A 13,437-nucleotide genomic window follows, 5' to 3' on the forward strand; every position below is an offset into this window, starting at 1 on the left:
GCCTGTCTCTCTCTGAGTGTCTCTTTTTCAGTCTAATATATATATATATATATATGTCCTCCCTTGTAACTATCTGAACCTGTCTCTTTCTTTGTCAGTCTAATATATATGTTCTCATCACTTGTCTCTCAGTGTCTCTGAGCGTCTTTGTCACTAATAATTTGTATCTGCCTCTCTCTTGCTTCTACTCTGTTCGTGTCTCTCTTTTTCAGTCAATATACATTTTCTTGCTTGTCTCTATCTCTACCTGTCTCTCTCCATGTGAGTGTCTCTTTGTCAGTCTAATATACTGTATGTCCTTTCTTTTCCCTCTGTTTCCCAGTGCCTGTCTGTCTCTTTTTCAGTCTAATAATATATATGTCCTCACTTATTTCTCTCTGTCTCTTTATCCCTATGTCCACGATATTCAAAGCATCGTCAGACCGAAGAGAAACTGCCTTTTTGGCCGTGTTGGCCTCGCAGTCCGAAGATCTTTCAATATTTTAAAAATGGAGCAAACCCGCAAAGTGCCGGCAGTGGTGATGTGTCTTCCATAGAATATAATGGGGAGCTCTAAATCAGCTAAACATCGCCACTTGTCGGCACTTTCAGTGGGCGGGGGGTGTATTTGAAGTGTTCCTACACAGCGCACTCACTGAAACCAAACACGTTTTCTGTGTCAGAATATTTCAGATAATGCCTGTGTAACCTAATTATAACTACACCACCTGCCTCAGACTGTAAAGTCTCACCACTGAAAAGGTGACGAGACAAACATGGCCGACGCCCTACTCACAACCTGTACTTTAGAGATTGGAATATACTGCACTGCTGGCGATGTATCCCAATCAAAGTGCAGGTTACTCCCCCTGGAACGCCAGGCTAACTCCATAATACTGCCTACACCCAAGTAATTTCTAATATACACTACCCAAAAACGTGAACCTAACTCCCACAGACAGTCTAAATCATGTCTTCCCTATACTCCTCATGGAACGCCTGGCTAACTACCACAGACAGCCTACATCTACATCATGTCTTATCAATACTCCTCATGAAACGACCGTCTAACTCCCACAGACCGCCTACATCTACATCATGTCTTCCCAATACTCCTGATGGAACACCGCCTGGTTAACTACCACAGACCGCCTACATCTACATCATGCCTTCCCAATACTCCTCATGGAATACCCGGCTAACTCCCACAGATTGCCTACATCTACATCATGTCTTCCCAATACTCCTCATGGAACGACCGACTAACTCCCACAGACCGCCTACATCTACATCATGTCTTCCCAATACTCCTCATGGAACGACCGACTAACTCCCACAGACCGTCTCCATCATGTCTTCCCAATACTCCTCATGGAACGACCGACTAACTCCCACAGACCGCCTACATCTACATCATGTCTTCACAATACTCCTCATGGAATGCCGCCTGATTAACTCCCACAGACCGCCTACATCTACATCATGTCTTCCCAATACTCCTGATGGAACGACCGACTAACTCCTACAGACCGCCTACATCTACATCCTGTCTTCCCTATACTCCTCATGGAGCGCCCGGCTAACTCCCACAGACCGCTTACATCTACATCATGTCTTCCCAATACTCCTGATGGAACGACCGACTAACTCCCACAGACCGTCTACATCATGTCTTCCCTATACTCCTCATGGAGCGCCCGGCTAACTCCCACAGACCGCCTAAATCTACATCATGTCTTTCCAATACTCCTGATGGAACGACCGACTAACTCCCACAGACCGCCTACATCTACATCATGTCTTCACAAAACTCCTCATGGAATGCCGCCTGATTAACTCCCACAGACCGCCTACATCTACATCATGTCTTCCCAATACTCCTGATGGAACGACCGACTAACTCCTACAGACCGCCTACATCTACATCCTGTCTTCCCTATACTCCTCATGGAGCGCCCGGCTAACTCCCACAGACCGCTTACATCTACATCATGTCTTCCCAATACTCCTGATGGAACGACCAACTAACTCCCACAGACCGCCTAAATCTACATCATGTCTTTCCAATACTCCTGATGGAACGCCGGCTGGTTAACTCCCACAGACCGCCTACATCTACATCATGCCTTCCCAATACTCCTCATGGAATACCCGGCTAACTCCTACAGACCGCCTACATCTACATCATGTCTTCCCAATACTCCTGATGGAACGACCGACTAACTCCTACAGACCGCCTACATCTACATCCTGTCTTCCCTATACTCCTCATGGAGCGCCCGGCTAACTCCCACAGACCGCTTACATCTACATCATGTCTTCCCAATACTCCTGATGGAACGACCGACTAACTCCCACAGACCACCTACATCTACATCATGTCTTCCCTATTCTCCTCATGGAGCGCCCGGCTAACTCCCACAGACCACCTACATCATGTCTTCCCAATACTCCTCATGGAACAACCGACTAACTCCCACAGACCGCCTACATCTACATCATGTCTTCCCTATTCTCCTCATGGAGCGCTCGGCTAACTCCCACAGACCACCTACATCTACATCATGTCTTCCCAATACTCCTCATGGAACGACCGACTAACTCCCACAGACCGTCTCCATCATGTCTTCCCAATACTCCTCATGGAATACCCGGCTAACTCCCACAGATCGCCTACATCTACATCATGTCTTCCCAATACTCCTCATGGAACGACCGACTAACTCCCACAGACCGCCTAAATCTACATCATGTCTTTCCAATACTCCTGATGGAACGCCGCCTGGTTAACTCCCACAGACCGCCTACATCTACATCATGCCTTCCCAATACTCCTCATGGAATACCCGGCTAACTCCCACAGATAGCCTACATCTACATCATGTCTTCCCAATACTCCTCATGGAACGACCGACTAACTCCTACAGACCGCCTACATCTACATCCTGTCTTCCCTATACTCCTCATGGAGCGCCCGGCTAACTCCCACAGACCGCTTACATCTACATCATGTCTTCCCAATACTCCTGATGGAACGACCGACTAACTCCCACAGACCGCCTACATCTACATCATGTCTTCACAATACTCCTCATGGAATGCCGCCTGATTAACTCCCACAGACCGCCTACATCTACATCATGTCTTCCCAATACTCCTGATGGAACGACCGACTAACTCCCACAGACCGCCTACATCTACATCATGTCTTCCCTATACTCCTCATGGAGCGCCCGGCTAACTCCCACAGACCGCCTACATCTACATCATGTCTTCCCAATACTCCTCATGGAACAACCGACTAACTCCCACAGACCGCCTATATCTACATCATGTCTTCCCAATACTCCTGATGGAACGCCGCCTGGTTAACTCCCACAAACCGCCTACATCTACATCATGCCTTTCCAATACTCCTCATGGAACACCCGGCTAACTCCCACAGACTGCCTACATCTACATCATGTCTTCCCAATACTCCTCATGGAAAGCCCGGCTAACTCCCACAGACCGCCTACATCTACATCATGTCTTCCCAATACTCCTCATGGAACGCACGGCTAACTCCCACAGACCGCCTATATCTACATCATGTCTTCCCAATACTCCTCATGGAACACCTACACTATTAACCCCTAATCTGACTTAACCTAAAGACCTAACCACCTCCTAAACCTATTAACCCCTACACCACCACAACCCCCCACGCAATAAGTCCCCTTACCTATTTATCCCAATGCCGCCACAACCCCTAACGCAAACTACCCCTACACTACTTAACTACCTAACCCCCCCAACATCTAAGCTAAAAAACCCTAAGCTACAAAAAATAAACACTAAATTTACAAAAAATAATAAAACCTAACATTACAGAAAACAAAAACAACACTACCAAAAAAAAACACACACACAGCTATGCCTATTACTAAAACTAAGGCCCCCTTTAAAAAAAAAAAAAAAAAACCACCCAAATTAAAAAACACTAAAAGGTACTATAAAACTAGGGCATTGTCCTAAAGTGTCACAGCTCTCTTTCAAATAAATACTACAACCCCATTCTACAATAAAAGTAACCCCCTCCTCAAAAAAAGGCCTAATCTAAAAAAAGTAAACTAAAAAAATACCCTATCCTAGAAAAAGATTGCCCTGATGCATTGTAACCTAAAGGTAATTTTATATAATGTTGAATACATTTGTATACATAGCACCCTCAGAAAGATACTTACAGTACTGTAATCACAAAAGGTAATAATTGTGGTTTTAAATAAAGACTATTTTTGCATTTTTAACAGTAAACCAGACCAAAGATACAGGTAGAGAAGATTTTGATTTACATGCAGGAAAAATAGTACTTTTTAAACATTTTAGTTCTTAAAAATATTAATTAAAAAGTTTAGATTTTGGAATTCCGGATTTGGACCTGTATAGAATATTTAATTATTTGTAGTAAAGAGCAAAATACCTGTGCAATACACTTTACTTTGTGCGGAATATAACAATGTTAAATGGATTTTAAAAATCGTATTTGTTTTTTTCCCCTTTCTTTCTTTTTTTTATTTTTATTTAAAGAAACACAGGTACGGATATTATAACCCACATTCACAAGCAAAGAATGATACCAATCTTATTTTCTTCACAATAATAATAATAATGTGCAACTTAATATGCATAAAAATAATATCGTATGCAAGTCAATAACAATTGTTTAAGTCTGGAAAATATATATATATATATATATATATATATATATATATATATATATATATATATATATAAACACAATAAACAACTAAATCAAATGATATAAAGAATTTATAGAATTGCATAGTGGATTCTACATAGAATATTCATTATACGTAATACTTATAAATATAACGGATCTGCTCCCTTCTGACTGAGCACGTATAACGTATAAATATCTCATGAGGAGTTTGAAAGATAAACACGGTCACACCTCACCTCAGGCCGTGTACATTTTTCCAATTTGTTTTATTACCACAAACAATACAAAGCGATATTACAAAAATGAGGCTCAGTAACAGTATCCACTATGCATAGAAATATAAATTGGCTGCCTTCCATTCAGTATATATCTAAAATCTATATTTCTTTATTTGTTAACCTCAAGTTGGAGAGTAAATCTACTGAACTGAATTTCCAAAAAAACAAACAAAAAAGGATAACTAGACTCCCCAGTCAGTCCCTTCCCCTATTCCCTCTGACTTTTTTTAAAAGTTCTCTCCATTTTTGACTAAACAATTATTACAGTAAAGCAGGGGAGTTTCTGAATTAGCTTATAATTTGTTTTTGTACCTCTGCTGGATAATATTTAAAGGGTCAGTCAAGTCCAAAATAAACGTTCATGATTTAAATAGGGCATGTAATTTTAAACAACTTTCCGATTTATTTCTATCACCAATTTTGCTTTGTTCTCTTGGTATTCTTTGTTGAAAGCTAAACCTTGGAGGTTCATATGATAATTTCTTAGACCTTGATGGCAGCCTCTAATCTGAAAGCATTTTAACAGTTGTTCACCACTAGAGGGTATAAGTTTATGTGTGTCCTATAGATAACATTGTGCTCATGCACGTGAAGTTACCTAGGAGTCAGCACTGATTGGCTAAAATGCAAGTCTCTCAAAAGAACAAATAAGGGGGCAGTCTGCCGAGGCTTACATACAAGGTAATCACAGAGGTAAAAAGTATATTAATATAACTGAGGTAAGGAGCAGTCTGCCGAGGCTTACATACAAGGTAATCACAGAGGTAAAAAGTATATTAATATAACTGAGATAAGGGGCAGTCTTCAGAGGGTTAGATACAAGGTAATCACAGAGGTAAAAAGTATATTAATATAACTGAGATAAGGGGCAGTCTGCAGAGGCTTAGATACAAGGTAATCACAGAGGTAAAAAGTATATTAATATAACTGAGATAAGGGTCAGTCTGCAGAGGGTTAGATACAGGGTAATCACAGAGGTAAAAAGTATATTAATATAACTGAGATAAGGGGCAGTCTGCAGAGGCTTAGATACAAGGTAATCACAGAGGTAAAAAGTATATTAATATAACTGAGATAAGGTGCAGTCTGCAGAGGGTTAGATACAGGGTAATCACAGAGGTAAAAAGTATATTAATATAACTGAGATAAGGAGCAGTCTGCAGAGGCTTAGATACAGGGTAATCACAGAGGTAAAAAGTATATTAATATAACTGAGATAAGGGGCAATCTGCGGAGGCTTAGATACAAGGTAATCACAGAGGTAAAAAGTATATTAATATAACAGTGCTGGTTATGCAAAACTAGGGAATGAGTAATAAAGGGATTATCTTTCTTTTTATACAACAAAAATTCGGGTGCTGACTGTCCCTTTAATGAAGTATTTCTGTTTAATTAGGAATCTTCTACAACTGACTCTTTATCGTGCTCTAATTGTTTAAATATCATAATATCGAATAACTTATTCTTAATACTTTCTATATTCGGTATCCTTTGAGATTCCGTGTCACTGATACCAAATACACAAAACTATGTTTTCTCTTAGTTTTTTACCTTCACAAAGAAAAACGATTTCATAACCATTTACTTCTTCCGTTTCGTTAAGCACAATCGATGACCAGGGTTTCAGTTTTGACCACATTTTTTACATTTGTGGGCAATCAAATACACAATGATCTAACTTCGCTTTTGAAAACAAAGGATATCAAGAGAATGAAGCACATTTGATAATATAAGTAAATTGGAAAGTCATTTAAAATGTTTGTTCTCTGAAAAGTTTGGGCTTTATGTTCCTTTAAAGGGACATGAAACCCAAACTGTACCATTCAGGATTCAGACAGAATATACATTTTTAAACCACTTTCCAATTTACTTCTATTACCTAATTGGCTTCATCCTCTTGGTCTCCTTTGCTGAAAATGCAGCAATGAACTACTGGGAGCTACTAAATGCACTGGGTGAGCCAATAAGATGAGGCATAAATGTGTAGCCACCAATCAGCAGCTCCTGAGTCTGCCTAGGTATCCTTTTCAACAAAGGATATTGAAAGAACATAATAGATAACAGAACTAAATTGTAAAGTTGTTTAAAATTACACTAAATTGTGAAAGAAAATTTTTAAATGTCATCTTATTTAAGTGCAGATCATTGTACATGATCATCTGCACAACGTGTGAAATGCAGAAGGCTACTAAGTCATCCTGAGGGGGAGGTGTTCTCAGTGCTGATCATGCCCCCCCCCCCCTTTTACTCTCTGACCTAAAGGAGAGGGCTGTGGTTGGTATAAACAGCGGATCCAGTGAAGCCAGTTACATCACCATGCAATAGGCCTTGGCACTCCAGCTGTTTGAGAACTACATTTCCCATGGTGCTTAGAAAGTCCAGTCGAGTATCATGGGTAATGTAGTTCTGAAACATCTGGAGTTGTCAAGGTCCGCCATCACTGCAATAGGCTGCCAAATAGTGGGTAATTTGGGGGAAAAGTCTAAGCATAAAAACAAAATCCCACCCTTTCTGCAGATTGGGGGGTCTCTAGGCATTTATAACAGCCCATCAGGGTTCAGAGACCCCCAAAGTCCCCTTGTTATAAAGCCAAGAAGTCCCTCTACAAAATAAAGCCCCTATATAAGTTTTAACCCCTTCACCACAGAGAAAAACTTGCCCAAAATATCGAAGCATTTTTACTATCACTCCATTTAAACAGAAACTTTCTAATTTACTTCTATGACTTATTTTGCCTTGTTCTTTTGGTATCTTTTATTGAAGGAGCAGCAACGCACTTCCGGGAGTTAGCTGAAGACATCTGTAAGCTAATGACAAGAGGTATATATGTGCAGCCACCAATCAGCAGCTAGTTCCCAGCTCATGAGCCTACCTAAGTGTGCTTTTCAACAAAGTATACCCAGAGAATGAAGCAAATGAGAAAATAGAAGTAAATTGGAAAGTTGTTTAAAATTGTATGTTCTGTCTGAATCATGAAAAAACCTGAAATGCACCCATGGGGATTCGCTAGATTAAAGAGAACCGAGATAGCACACAGAGTCTCTATAGAAGTGCGCAAATGATCACAGCATATGGCTAATGGCGGATTCGGCAAACGGCAATCCAGGCAGCTCTCTCAGGAATGATGAGTGGACAACGGGAACCTGTGGATGACAGATGGAAGAGGCGCCTCATGGGACAAGTATCGTTTTAGACAGCAAAGGGACACACATAAGCGGCGAGCCCCCCACACAGAGTGTTACGCACAAGAGCGGCGGTACAGACGTGTACCCAGACCGGCAGGACGGAACCAAAAGTCGCCCGTCAGACAGGCGTAAGCTCGGTACGCTAGGCAAACGTCACTCAGCAAGCAGCGTCAGAGTAAACCCAGCAGGGGAACCAATAGAGTCGAAGGGAACTCGACACAGCGGACCTCCAAAGGGGATCAGGAACGTAACCAAATTTCTCCAGCGGCAATGGTAATAGAAAACAGGCAGGTGTGATGTACTCAGAGATACATTTATTGAGTACAAACAGATAAAAACAAGCGTACAGCAACGCGTTTCTCAACAAATAGTCGTTTCATCAGGCTGATACTAATACATGAAAATATCTGCTCTATTTATAACACACCTGTGTCAATCACAGAGCTCCTGCTACTGACACACCTCCAGGTGGACATGACTGATGATAGAATGTGAATCAAGTAGGAGGTGTCCCAGGAGCCGGAGCTAAGGATGAACTACCAACAACAAATAACATACACAAATATTTCATACATTCTGAATTATATGTTTGTAATTGGTCTGTCCTTACAGTGAATATACACATTCAGATCATACATATAATAAATATTATTGTAACAATATGCAACATATGAAGAATTAAAAAATTAAAACGCTCACAAATTAAGATCGTAGATGGGGATTCCAATTTTATCTCGAATATTCCTTTAAATTATGCAAATAATTTGTGCTTTGGATAGCAGAAAATGTTATATTAGAAGCTTTTACACTGCCCTCTCCCGGCTACTTATGTCACCTGGCTACTTTATAATGTCACCTAACTGGCAACATTTTCTGTGTCCCTGGTGTCCCTGCCAGTCTCCATACTCTCCCAGCATCCCTTGCACTCTCATTCTTCATATCACCTTTCCTTGTCACTGCACTCCCTGTGTCTCCTGTCACAGACGCACATCTCTCCATAGTGGTCCTTACACATAGCAAATAAACTATATAGTACCAGGCACTGCAGTAACTGAGGGTAAACCGTGTCATCACAGAGATTCAGGTTAAGCCTGTCCTGATTCCCTACAGTTGCCAGGGCTATCAGTTTATTAGCAATGGTTCTCGGACAGAATGCCGAGGCACATTTGTCCGTCAGGCATATGTCCGAGAGACGGCCGAGGGCAGATACCCTCCAGAATGCTCTGTTCGGGCGCCATAACCTCCTCTGGGGACCTAACCATGGGTCCCACCCCCCCACATGTTTTTAACGCACGTACAGAATGCGTGAGTGCTGTTCTTGTGGTTCTATCTTTCGATCTGTATCTATCCTTATCTATCTCGTGGCTGAACTGTTATCCGACAGAATATTATCAGTCACACAAATGTCCGTCGGATAACAGTCCGGTCATGATTAGCCCTATAGCACCTCACGTGTACCCATCTGGCATCCCAAGCACAGCTTTTACTAACACTAATGGTGCTTTACCTCCCAGTGAGCTGCAGCCCTGGGCGTTTCACCCCAACCCTACCAAGCAGCTCAAACAAGGAGAGCAGGTATCACCTTCCCCTATCCCGAGACCCTGAAGTCACGATACACCCGACACAATAATTATACGCTCTTCATGCTATTGCCCACTCTCCTCAGACACAGTCTCTTTACATCAGGCAATGCCCCCTCATTGGCATGCTGCCATACTAACTGGCATAAACTTGTGTAACAGCTCTGCTTCCTGTGATATTTGTGTGTGTAGCTCCCACTCGACAATGGAAACCACAATCCATGAGACTACATCTGAGGTTAAAGGGCAAGCACCCTACACTGGCACAAGCAGCCTATAGTGTAACACTGAGTCTGCACTCATGTTGGTACAGAGAACTGTGCACTGGCCTGTGAATAATATATTATGTAATAGAGACCATCATTAGCTTTTTAATGGTTTTAGTGCAGAAAGTTTTATTTGTGCAGCAAATGGATCTCTTCTAAGCTCTGGAAAATACTTCTGGTGTTTAGTGTCATAGAGTTGTCTATATGTAGTCTATATGTAGCCTATATGTGATATAATATATATAGGACATCTGGTCATGAAACAAAAGCAAAAGGTTTTACTGCTGCAATGTGACTTTAGTGCAGGTACAGGGGAATTAAAGGGACATAAAACCCATAGCTTATCTTTCATGATTAAGATAGAGCAGCTATTAAACTTTCTAATTTACTTCTATTAGTAATGTATTTTCGTTCTCTTGCTATCTTTTGTTGAAAAGCAGGAAGGTAAGCTCAGGAGTGTGCACGTTCCCGGAGCACTATATGGCAGCAGTTTTGCAAGAATGTTATCCATTTGCTAGAGAACTAGAGGGCAGCACTGTATCCTGTCATGTAGTGCTCCAGCTGCTACCTTGGTATCTCTTCAACAAAGAATACAATGAGAACAAAGTAAATTTGATAATCAAAGAAAATTAGAAACTTTTTTTAAAATTGTATTCCCTGCCTAAATTACAAAATAGATGTTTTGGGTTTCATATCCCTTTAAGGGAAAAATCAATTTTCATGGATCAAATGAAGAAGCAATTTTTAAAGACTTTTCTATTATCAGGTTTACTTTGTTCTCTTGGAATCCTTTCTTGAAAGCATACCAAGGTAGGCTCAGGAGCAGCAATGCACTACTGGGAGCTAGATGGTGATTGGTGGCTACACATTTTGCCTCTTGTCATTGGCTCACTAGAAGTGATCAGCTAGCTCTCAGTAGTGCATTGCTGCTCTGGAGCTGGGTTGACCTGATTTAACACATTACAGCATGAGATGTGAGAGTGATAGAAAGAGGGGGGCGACTAAGACAGAATAAGAGACGAGCACAATACGGGGAACAAGGAGAGGTGAGACTGAGGGGAAGAGATGAGAAATTAACTCCTTGCTCACACATAATCAGACACAGCAAACCCCTCTTGCTACTGTGTAAAAGCCACACTTGTTCTGCTCACTGACCTGAGCCCCCTGCTGCTCACTGACCTGAGCCCCCTGCTGCTCACTGACCTGAGCCCCCTGCTGCTCACTGACCTGAGCCCTCTGCTGCTCACTGACCTGAGCCCTCTGCTGCCCACCGACCAGAGCCCTCTGCTGCCCACCGACCAGAGCCCTCTGCTGCCCACCGACCAGAGCCCTCTGCTGCCCACCGACCAGAGCCCTCTGCTGCCCACCGACCAGAGCCCTCTGCTGCCCACCGACCAGAGCCCTCTGCTGCCCACCGACCAGAGCCCTCTGCTGCCCACCGACCAGAGCCCTCTGCTGCCCACCGACCAGAGCCCTCTGCTGCCCACCGACCCGAGACCCCTGCTGCCCACCGACCCGAGACCCCTGCTGCCCACCGACCCGAGACCCCTGCTGTCCACGGACCCGAGACCCCTGCTGCCCACTGACCCGAGACCCCTGCTGCCCACTGACCCGAGTCCCCTGCTGCCCACTGACCCGAGTCCCCTGCTGCTCACTGACCCGAGCCCCCTGCTGCTCACTGACCCGAGCCCTCTGCTGCTCACTGACCCGAGCCCTCTGCTGCTCACTAACCCGAACCTTCTGCTGCTCACTAACCCGAACCTTCTGCTGCTCACTAACCCGAACCTTCTGCTGCTCACTAACCCGAGCCCTCTGCTGCTCACTGACCCGAGCCCTCTGCTGCTCACTGACCCGAGCCCCCTGCTGCTCACTGACCCGAGCCCCCTGCTGCTCACTGACCCGAGCCCCCTGCTGCTCACTGACCCGAACCTTCTGCTGCTCACTGACCTGAGCCCCCTGCTGCTCACTGACCTGAGCCCTCTGCTGCTCACTAACCTGAGACACGGGCCAATTAGATGGGCACTGTAATTCACCCATCTTCACTATTTGTTTTTGCCTCTGCCTAGGGGGAGGCGCCCCGCTGATTTTCTGGCATTCACCCCAAGTGAGCAAACAGCACTCATAGCACATGCTCATTGACCTAAGCCCCTGCTGCCCACTGACCAGAGCCCCCTGCTACTCACCGACCTAAGCCCCCTGCTGCCCACCGACCCGAGCCCTCTGCTGCCCACCGACCAGAGCCCTCTGCTGCCCACCGACCAGAGCCCTCTGCTGCCCACCGACCAGAGCCCTCTGCTGCCCACCGACCAGAGCCCTCTGCTGCCCACCGACCCGAGACCCCTGCTGCCCACCGACCCGAGACCCCTGCTGCCCACCGACCCGAGACCCCTGCTGCCCACCGACCCGAGTCCCCTGCTGCCCACTGACCCGAGCCCCCTGCTGCTCACTGACCCGAGCCCTCTGCTGCTCACTGACCCGAGCCCTCTGCTGCTCACTGACCCGAGCCCTCTGCTGCTCACTGACCCGAGCCCTCTGCTGCTCACTGACCCGAGCCCTCTGCTGCTCACTGACCCGAGCCCTCTGCTGCTCACTGACCCGAGCCCTCTGCTGCTCACTGACCCGAGCCCTCTGCTGCTCACTGACCCGAGCCCTCTGCTGCTCACTGACCCGAGCCCTCTGCTGCTCACTGACCCGAGCCTTCTGCTGCTCACTGACCCGAGCCCTCTGCTGCTCACTGACCCGAGCCCTCTGCTGCTCACTGACCCGAGCCCTCTGCTGCTCACTGACCCGAGCCCTCTGCTGCTCACTGACCCGAGCCCTCTGCTGCTCACTGACCCGAGCCTTCTGCTGCTCACTGACCCGAGCCTTCTGCTGCTCACTGACCCGAGCCCTCTGCTGCTCACTAACCTGAGCCCCCTGCTGCTCACTGACCTGAGCCCTCTGCTGCTCACTGACCTGAACCTTCTGCTGCTCACTGACCTGAACCTTCTGCTGCTCACTGACCTGAGCCCTCTGCTGCTCACTGACCTGAACCTTCTGCTGCTCACTGACCTGAGCCCTCTGCTGCTCACTGACCTGAACCTTCTGCTGCTCACTGACCTGAGTCCCCTGCTGCTCACTGACCTGAACCTTCTGCTGCTCACTGACCTGAGCCCTCTGCTGCTCACTGACCTGAGCCCTCTGCTGCTCACTGACCTGAGCCCCCTGCTGCACTGACCTGAACCTTCTGCTGCTCACTGACCTAAGTTCCCTGCTGCCCACTGCTGCTCACTGACCTAAACCTTCTGCTGCCCACTGACCTGAGCCCCCTGATGCTCACTGAGCTGAACCTTCTGCTGCCCACTGACCTGAGCCCCCTGATGCTCACTGAGCTGAACCTTCTGCTGCTCACTGACCTGAGTGCCCTCCTGCTCAGTGCTCACTACC

At 45.4% G+C, this 13,437-nt stretch overlaps 1 protein-coding gene across 1 annotated transcript in view; it reads right to left on the minus strand.

Moving 5' to 3' along the window:
- Nucleotides 1-13,428, minus strand: part of CSDC2 (cold shock domain containing C2) — a 61,725-nt gene extending 48,297 nt beyond the window's left edge. The window contains exon 1 of the mRNA XM_053721322.1: nt 13,407-13,428. The gene's annotated coding sequence lies outside the window, so the exon portion shown is untranslated. The remainder of the gene's footprint in view (nt 1-13,406) is intronic.
- Between the last annotated feature and the right edge of the window lie 9 nt (nt 13,429-13,437).

The sequence above is a fragment of the Bombina bombina genome, chromosome 7 (genome assembly GCF_027579735.1).
Source record: "Bombina bombina isolate aBomBom1 chromosome 7, aBomBom1.pri, whole genome shotgun sequence".
In the NCBI taxonomy this organism is placed as follows: Eukaryota; Metazoa; Chordata; class Amphibia; order Anura; family Bombinatoridae; genus Bombina; species Bombina bombina.